The sequence below is a fragment of the Lissotriton vulgaris genome, chromosome 5 (genome assembly GCF_964263255.1).
Source record: "Lissotriton vulgaris chromosome 5, aLisVul1.2, whole genome shotgun sequence".
NCBI lineage: Eukaryota > Metazoa > Chordata > Amphibia > Caudata > Salamandridae > Lissotriton > Lissotriton vulgaris.
The window spans coordinates 1042278140-1042288255 of NC_141693.1; the positions used below are offsets into that span (position 1 = coordinate 1042278140).

General features: G+C 45.1%; 1 protein-coding gene across 1 annotated transcript in view; it reads right to left on the minus strand.

Annotated features, from left to right (window-relative positions):
• Window positions 1-9885, minus strand: part of KAZALD1 (Kazal type serine peptidase inhibitor domain 1) — a 166994-nt gene extending 157109 nt beyond the window's left edge. The window contains exon 1 of the mRNA XM_086922672.1: window positions 9676-9885. The gene's annotated coding sequence lies outside the window, so the exon portion shown is untranslated. The remainder of the gene's footprint in view (window positions 1-9675) is intronic.
• Between the last annotated feature and the right edge of the window lie 231 nt (window positions 9886-10116).

Genomic DNA, 10116 nt, shown 5'->3' on the forward strand with positions numbered 1-10116 from the left:
GGAGTGTCAAAGGCAGAGAGTTCCACAGCTGTGGCGCCAGTAGTCCAAAGGAGCGACCTCCCAAGCGCGCTCTCTTCACTCGTGGGACAGTCGCCAAAAATAGGGATTCTCACCTCAGAGAGCGAGCCGGTCGGTAGAAGGCAAGTCTCTTTTGGAGGTACTTTGCTCCCGCCGCATGGAGGGCCTTGTATGTTAGGGTCAAAGCCTTAAAGGCGATCCGCTTGCGGATTGGGAGCCAATGCAGGGTCTGGAGCAAGCCCGCAGCACTAGTGCGTCTGTTCAATCCATAAATCGCTCTCGCCGCAGCATTCTGCACAACTTGGAGCCGCTGTAGCAGGTACTCTGGCAGGCCCAGGTACAGAACGTTTGAATAATCTAGCCTAGAGCCTATCAGGGCCTGCACAGTCAGCTTCCTGTGCTCCTCCGATAAGAGGGGAAGAAACCTCCGTAGCATCCTAAGGAGGCCGAAGCAAATGCCCGACACCCCTAGGATCTGGGACTTAATGGTCAACCCCTTGTCCATCTTGACACCCAAGTTCTTAGCCATTTGGGATGAACAAGTTGGGGGGAACATGTTGGTAGGCCACCAAGCCTGCCAGTCTGGCTCCGTGTCACACCCAAAGAAGAGTACCTCGGACTTATCGGAATTGCACTTGAGGCTGTTGTGTCAAGTTTACAGTCTTCTTTCATCCTGAACGCAACTGGTAGGTGTTAGAAAGGCGATCCCAGGGGGGGGGGGGGGAGGGGGGGGGGCAGACGATGTCTGACTGACCACCCCAAGACCCACCTCTCCTTCTGTTGTTGGCCGAGCGCCGTCGAGAGGCCTCCTGAGCGAGGCTCCCTTCCTAGAATCTTAACAGCCGAGTAACCACACCACTACAAAAGGGACACCACACAAGAGGTCAGATTCTTATAGTCTTTATCGGCAATAAAAGTAGGTTCTCTCATCAATATGTACAAGTGGATCGTGGAATCCTTAATTTCTCGGTAACTGTGGGATGGGGGTGTGGGACAGTCTTAGTACCAGCCTGGCAAGGGGATTCCCTACGCACAGCTCTCAATCCTCGAGCTGGGGGGAATGGTCCGGCGAGGTCGGGCCGCGACAGCGTCAGCAGGGCTCCAAGGATGGTTCAGCGAGGTCGGGCCGCGACAGCGTCAGCAGGGCTCCGAGGATGGTTCAGCGAGGTCGGGCCGCGTCAGCAGGGCTCCGAGGATGGTTCAGCGAGGTCGGGCCGCGACAACGTCAGCAGGGCTCCGAGGATGGTTCCAAGTAGGGAATTCTTCTCAGGTTCAGCCTCGATTCAATCAGCAGGGCTCTCGACTCCAGGATACAACTGCTGACCCATTCCAGAGTTGCCCCAGATATAGGCCTGGCGTCCTTTGATGTCTGGACCCTCGCGCTTGGGAGTCAGAGGGTCCGGGAGGAGAGTGTCCAGACACCCAGCAGGGGGGTGGAGCCAGCGCCCAGGGAGGCCAGAGGGCGATCGAAACCAGGCGTTAGGGCCATCGAAACTCCCCTCCTCATTGATCCGCCAAGTGGCTGCTTTACCACCTGGTCGGACCTGGTGCCTCGATGTCGGGGCTTCGCTGGGGCCGCGGCCGAGGTCGGGCCGAGGCCACGTGGTCTGGACGTGGAGGGCCCACGATGGAGTCGGGCCTGAGATGACGGCCGGGGGTAGGGGCCGAACCCGCCGAGGGGGCGAGTAGGGGTCGCCGCGTTCCTGAGGGGGGGGAAAGCCGGGGGACACCAGGGGTGGCGGCTCTCGTTGAAGGTTGGAGAGGGTAGTTTTGAGAGGGAGGACAGAGGTTGATGCCATCCAGGGCCCGCCAGGCGGGAGGAGGGGGACCACGCTGCGAGGCCAGGTCCAACAGTAGGTTATCAATGTACTGCACCAGACTAAATTACAGGGTAACCTCAAATTTTCTAGATTTTTCTTCAAGATTTGACTAAAAATTGAAGGGTTTTCAGTATACCCATGTGGAATTTGACACCACATGAGAACTTCATTTTGAAATTGAATGCAAATAAAAACTGACCATCCTCATAGAGAGGAAGGGAGAAAAACGATTGGCAAAAGTCAATGATTATATACCTTTCTGCATCCGATGGAATCTGGAACAAGATGCTGCTGGATTTGGTACAACCGGACAACATATAATTTCTATTTTATTTATTTTTCTTAAATCCTGCGCCGTTTTCTATTTACCACTCGGTTTCCTAAATCTCATCACGGGAGAGTTGCAAGGACTACCAGCACTTGATGGAGAATTCTCTGCTCAATAATGTTTTCACTGACAGATTTCATTCATTTTTCTGCTTCATTTGAAAGGTTGCAGTGATTTACATTGATCTTTATAGGTTTTGCACTTTTTATTATTACTATCTCCTTATCAGAGAAATCCCATGCCTCTTCTTTGAAAGCATGGCTTGAATTCAGAGGTAAATCATCTTTAGTCTGGATTGAAAACAGCTGAACTCTTGAATCATGTGATTAAATTGTAAACACAGGATCTTCAACATCAGGTTCAATGCAACACCATCCGGTGTGCAATATATCACACAGTTCATTTTGCAGAGCAAGAGTCTGTCCTAATAATGTTACAGGACTTGAAGCACACAGAATTCACTGATGATTATTTTCCATTGGCCCTATTTTAACAGGAACATCTGCAAAGACCTTATTAACAATCTATTTAATACTGATTCCAACAACTTAGACTTCTCTTCCAGGGAGGGTTACATTTTGGACTTCCACAGAATGAACTTTAGAGCGGATAGCTATTGTATTCATTAAAAAGAAACGGGTGGCCATTTACTTCAATATCAATGTATTGGCCAATTTGGTCTATCTCCAGGACAGCTTCAAGTAGGCAAACCTCCTCCTCCCTCAGGCACTGTCACTAGGAATTGTTTTCTGGAGAATACTGAAGAAAATCATCACTCACAATCATTAGACTTTGTTGATACCCTGGATTATAAAGCATTTTGTTTCTAGTCTGCTGCAACAATAGGGCTGTCAGCATATTCATGCAAACCTGTTTCTGATCATGTATACTTTGCACAGACTGAACATTTCTCTGCATTTGGGGAACAAAATCTTTCCAGATTAATTCTGGATTTTGTTGACAATTCCACTTCCAGTGCCCGATTTTAACACAGGAGAGATAAACGGTGTTGTTCTTCTACATGTCAGCATTTGTATTCACTAAATCATTATTAACCATCTCTCCTCCACAGCCCTGCATTTTCACAGTTCTATTCTCATTCTCTCACATTGAATTAGGGGCATCCCATTCATTCCAGCCCTGCCAGATTGACATAAGCCAAATCAGAACAAATTACTGATCTTCCTCTCTAATTGCTTCATCTGGGCAACCATCAGCTTGTCTTTGATTCTTTTCTGCTTTGCACCAAATCAATTACTACTGTATTTTTCAAGCTTTAAAATTTCACCTATACTCTTTATCTGTCAGCACATCTCACTTTGCTGCACATGATTACAAAGCTCCGGGAGCAAACCCATAAAAAAAGCAAAAATGAAACCATTAGCACCATCTTACTCAGGATCTTCAACTCAAAATGTGTCTTGAAAATCTGCATAAGTCGCTCCTAATAAGCATGCACATACTAGTTGGTTCTTGTGAGGATTTCAAAATCTTTGCCCAATTGATATCTTTCTCAGGCCCCCTCCTTTTCAAATGCCCAATCATCGGTTTACATTTGATAGCTACCACATCAAAAGGAGCATTACTTGGCACAATCCTTGTAGGGTCTTCAGTTGGCCAAGCAACAACAACCTAACACTCAGCCCACAAATCACTGGGAACTACACTCTCAATGATTTCAAATCAGTCCAGAGCTTTTTTTTAAATGATAGTCAACCTATGAATGTCCTTGTTCCACTTTACAGGTTCCTCTAGCAATTTTCGAAAAATTGTGGTAAAGTCATAAAGATCAACTCTCATCCAGGTTACATGCACATAATTCTCTCAATGTACTTATCCTAATGGAAATTCTGAAACAGTCATTATTTATGAGTCTTTAATTGACATCTTCACCCTTTTCGTGTTTCTAAAGTTTTCTTTTTAATTGCTGTCCTTTTCTTCCACCTTTCTTTAAGTCACTCCACTCCTGTGTCTTGTTAACTAAATATTTAATGTGAGCCCTTAAAGTCATAAAACCTAATTACTTTATTTATCATTGGCCAAATACATTTTGTAATTTCTTCTCATACTTTTCATTTTACTTATATCTACCTCACACTCATAAGCTAATTCTTCAAGCTTGTCATGTGCCTCATTTGCACATCTCGCTGCTTCCTTGATCAAATATCTAACTTCATCACATTGTATGACAAGAGCCTATTTAAAGGTGACTGTCCCTCACAAAATGTCTCCAAATTCAAAAATCACACTAAATAAACTAGTGAACAACAGCCTGTCCCACCACGGCTATGTCATAGGTCAATCAATCACAGCACAGCTCTGTTAGTAACCAACCAATGACAGCTCAGATTTGTGGTGATGTAACCTTATTCGTTTTTAACAGGCTCCTTGCTAGGCAATTTTGACACTTAAGGTCCTATTACGACCATTGGTGCAGCGGGCGGGAGTGGGTGATACGCCACTGCCACACTCCCATGCGCCAAAGCCGTGTTTGGGCCGCTTGCCACATTAGGAAGTTCCTCCTGTCTGGCAGGCTGTTTTATGACCTTCCCACAGTGGAGTCTCAGAAATGAACACTGAAATGGGAATGCCAGAAACAGTTCCTGCACTGTATGGACTAAAAAGTCCATTCCGTGCACGAACTGGGGTGCATGCATACGGGGGCAAATGTTGTGACTCCCCGCTGCATGCATCCACAATGCATGAGGCACCAGTGTTTCCTTTCCGCCACGGTTTTCATCGTGGTGGAACCAGGAAACTCTTAATATGCTTAGCATGACCATGACATATTTACATTGACTACATATCACCCCGTTTCAACAATACAAGACAAAGTATTACCAGAGTATCTCTATACCTGCTTATAAAGTGGTGGATCAAATATTTAAGGGCAAACAACACATCCACCATCACATGAAGGAATCCCCTGTTCTCTGGAAAGGAACAATTAGTAGTTAATCGCAACATGATAGCAACCCTCAAATTCACCTCACATGACATTTCATTTTACCTGTTTATATTTACAATGTTCTAAAAAGGTTCCATGGTTATCTGACATTACATTTCACCACTAAACTTCCTGTCCCTGCTGCTGATGGGCAGAACACCGCAGTTAAGAGCACAGTGGCCACCTATATAATTCCTCTATACTACTTGATTATCACTTGTCACTGCTGGTGGTATGACTGACTATTAAATCATTATAAGACAAACCATAACTTATGAAAGTCTAATGAGCTTCTCAGCAAAAACTTTAAATCATTAATTTGCATACTGATACTCAGTATTTGACAAAACCTATCTTGTATTTTCATCTAAGGAATTCCAATGTATTTGTGTATATGTAAGATTATGATTTCCTTCTAAAATCTGACTTGCACAAAGTACAGAAGGCCACACTGACTTCTTGTGGGCGGATCACAACAAAAGTCTATTTCAATGAAGCAGACTTTGTCAGCATACAGGTCATGCACGTCCTACTACTTTCAAGTGGAGTACTGTCTTGATTCACCACTGTAGTCAGTCTACATTATACAAATATATGACGTTACAACGCAAACAATTACAATGCATGCCTTTACAATGTAGTTTTTACCTAGCAGCTACCTTTACAATGCATGATTTTACAACGCATGCCATTACAACGCATTTTTAGAAGCTACCATTACAACGCATACCATTACAATGCATAATACTTTTAGGGTAGCAGTGGGGTAAGTTTTGTATAGTGTAGGGGTAAAATTACTATTCCCACTCCAGTGACAGCAACAGTTGCGTACGTGTTGGATAGTGTAGGGGTAAAATGACTATTCCCACTCCAGTAAGTGCAACTGTAGAGACAGTGTTGGTAGTGTAGGGGTTAAAATTACTGTTCCCATGTACCCCCAAACCCATACCCACCCTAAAACTAAAAAAACTCCATTACTTACCTTATAATGCATTGTAATTGCATGCGTTGTAATGGTATGCGTTGCAGAGCCTGTGTTGTAATGGAATGCGATGTAAATGCAGTTGTGTTGTAAAAACTGCATTATAAAGGTAGTGCATTGTAATGACTGTGCTGTAATGGTTGTTTCACCCCTTACACCTCAGATGCCAAGCATTCTCTGGAATGGCATGCTACAGTTGTTGGTCATGAGTCTAAAAACAAATATCCATAACTCTCAGTTGATGGTGATGAAGACACCATCTGGTTCGCAACAGATGTGCTTTATGCAAAACAATTGAGGGCAAACCCCATTTAATTCCTCTTATGAGAACAATGAAACACATTCTGGAGCACAGTCAACCCAATTTCTTCCACACAAAACTTTAAGTATGGATATTGATGAATAGTATGTTGCAATATAGTGATAAATATTATACTGGTAAAATATGCTGTCCAGATACTTTTTCTTCCTGGGACTTGGCAGCTCACTAGTGCCTGAGAGCATACAATCCCACCCTTGTTTCATATAAGATTGTTGTAATTGCTAAGCATTTACATATTTGCACCCACCCACTTCTAATTCATTCAAATGCAGGTCTCCAACACAGGACCACGGTTGAAAGACGGGACCATGGTTGCAAGCACTCCTTGATATCTTATAGCCACAATTAGCCATGGGTCTTCTGCACCTTTGAGTTTTGGGACCATGAGTGTAAATGCCTTCCCTGTGGTATTGTTATCGGTGTAACGATGACACATAAGGGAAGGAGGTGCTCCGCAGTAGCAGAAGTAGTGGCACCATCTCTTCCCTATTGCTCCCCTTCCATTGACAGTTTTCAAACATATTATAAAGGCAGCTCATTCCCACCAAGGCCTCTGCTACTAGTCATCTAGTCTTCGTTTTGCTTTTATGCCAGATAGGAGAGCGTAGAACAAAAGAAATGATGGCTTTGTGCATACAGTGCATGATGAGATAAATAATTAAATGTGTGATGACAGTGTGAACGTTTCAATATAAATTAGTCCATCATGCCTTCCAATGGAGGAAGAAAGGTACACCCAAAAATTCAATAGAAAGAAAATGAGACTAAAATACTCCTGATGGGTACTTGAAGATGTGATTGACAATGTTTTCAGTCAGTGTATGATGGTTCCAGAGTAAAAGAAGCCAATGACTAAAGGAGGATAAACCAACGTCCCTTAAAACATGCACAGAACACATTGTTTTCACATGAATGGTGCGTATGGCTTTACAAGTCAAACCTAAAAAGAGGCATTGCCATCCAAATCAGGGATGCTGCCTTTTGATCAATGGTGGAGCCATTCGGGCTCTACCAAGCAATGGTTAAAATGTTACGGGTGATTGAGGCCTCCATTTTTTCTCTGGCAGACAAAGGAGTGAAGACCTGGGAAGAAGGCTCCCCTTCCTCTCCTCTAAGAACAACAAGCACTTTAGTTGGGGTGTGTGAAGGAGTGGCCACTGCAGATGACTGAAGACCCCTCTTCTTCTGCAGGTAGATCCAAAGCTCTTCCTCATCCCGTAGCCCAGAACAAAATGATTCTAGAGTCAATTTATTCTTGGGGGAATTGAGGTCTCTCTCTCTCTTTGACACTGGCTTAATCTTCCCCTGGCAACTCTCTCTTGAACAGTATTGGTACAGCAATGTTTAGGAATGGAGGTAAAACATGTAGTTATTATCTTCAATGTGTTGATATGTGTCAATCCAAATAGAGAATAGAAAGCAGCCAGAGTCCTTGCTGTCCTGGGCTTAAATGGAGCGAAGAATGAAAGAAAACAGAAAAGGAACCAGTTAGGAAAAAAAGGAAAGGGTGTATCATTGAAGAATGGGCCGGAAGGGAAGGGGAGGGGAGATAAGGGAAGGGAAAGGAGGGGAGAGGGGAGGGGGTGGCAAAAGAAGGGAATGGGAGGGGGAAGGGAAGGGAGTCTGCCTCTAAGAAGAAGGTGACAAAGTTAAGATGCAAAGGCAATACCCCAATTCGGAATCAGTCTTTTTTCAATGTTTTGCTACTAGGTTTGATTAAAAAAACATTGATAAAATGACATTGATATTATACATTGTGCACCGATTCGGTATTTGGAAGGGAGGTCGACAACACGGTACGTGTTCAGAATCCTATTTTGAGAATGGATAAAAGTTTGGCAATTCCTACAGTGGGATTATATTTTTGCCTTCTCAAATCCTCCAATTTGGAGAGTTTCCGACCGTGAAAATGTGTAATCTTGCCCTATGTACCTCGTCTCTATAGAAACTGGCAGTATCGACTCTTAAAGCGTGACATCAATTTGCTATCATACGTCGACTGTCGTCCCATCGTTGCCTGCAATTGAAGCACCCTGGCATGGTCTTTGTTCTTTCCTCATTTTGTCATCTTGTTTTAATGTACCTCATCTGTCAGTGCCATCTGCTTCAGGCTTAAGAAGGCTCCGTTCACAAACAGCAAACTCGAGGCCGACACAGCAGAGCTTTAAATAGAATATCCCAAACAATCCCAAACGGGAAACAGATAAAAGCTAATGTTGGCAACAGGGCTCCCAAAGAAAACACATGGCCGCTGTGGCCTGAGCCAAACTTAGGGACAACACCGGCCATGAGCAGCATAACAGGGCTAGTGTGTGAGCTGGACAGCCGTACCCTGGAGACGTGAGGCGCTAAGTCCAATCAAGAAGCAGACCTGACTAGACTCGTCCTCTGATTGGTCGTCAGTGCAGACTACAAAAGGCTTCAGGCTCGGTAATAAGGAAGACGCAGCCACCACCACCACCCGCTGGTCACAAGCGCTCTGCAGAGTACACGCGCTTCAAAACTATGAGGCTTATTTACAAGCCCCTTGCGCCACATTTTTATCATAGGAAATCTGACGTACGGGTGGCGCAAGTCGCTTGTAAATAAGCCCCATGATGTTTTATCCCACACTCTGATGCAATTACATCCTCTAGAAATGTGCGCAATGTGTGAAACCAAATATAGCGGCAATGGTTAGTTAGATAAGTTTAATTAACTAATAGCCTACCAGAGTAAAACAAAACATATGTAATCCCACATTGGCTCGTGACTGGTGCAAGAGAGCAGCTATGCTTTGGTCTTGCAAGATACACACACATTGCAGAACTTGCACGTTAAAGCAACGCAGTAAAGTGGCGAGCCGCTTAATAACTGCTAACGAGTGTCTAAGGCAAGAACAGCCTCTGAGAATAAAGAATGTGAGAAGTAAAACCTTACTATCTCGTGCGGCAGATTCTCCGAACTCCTAGTCAGGTTGGCACGAATAGAATAAGCTTTGTAGAGAGGGTGTTTCGGAAGTGAAACGTAACGATTAAAGTTGTTGTGTCTTCAGTTACAAGTTGGGGGCGAGATGTCTGTACAAATAAAGTGGAACATTTCCGAGGACACGCACTCAGTTTTCTCCGTGTCTCGCCCTAATGAATTATCTGTTTTATGGCTGTCGGTCCCAGGTTTGGGTTTCCAGGTTTCCATACGCTGTGAGTTAGTTCTGAATTCTGCGCATAAAAGTATTTCCTTTCATGCTTGCTCCTGTCCGTGATTTGCACTGGTGCTTACCTGCAGCCCGGCTCTGGTGTCCCGTGCGCTTGTCGGGTACCGGCGCGTCCCCCCCTGCAGTACCGCTACAGCGCCGCCGCTGCTGCCATCGGCTCAGGCGGTCTCCTAGGCATGGGGCCGGCAGTGAGATGTGCACGGCTCCCTCCCTCCTCTGTGTGAGATGCTGGTCTCAATAGCAGTTCTCCTGCAGTACCCTGTCTCCGCTTGAATGAGGACCCGTGATGTCAGACTGAAATGTGACTCCCCTGGCCCCCCTCCCCGCCCCTCACGCGCACACTCCTCGCTTTCTATGTGACTTGTTTTCAACACAGATCAAGCACATGTGAAAACACAGAGCCCCCGCACCACCTTGCAGGAATTTGCCCGCTTCAGCTGGGGGCTCCCAAACGCAGCTGCATGGAGATCTCATAGAGAACCCCCCGTGCTGTATCACCCGCTGGC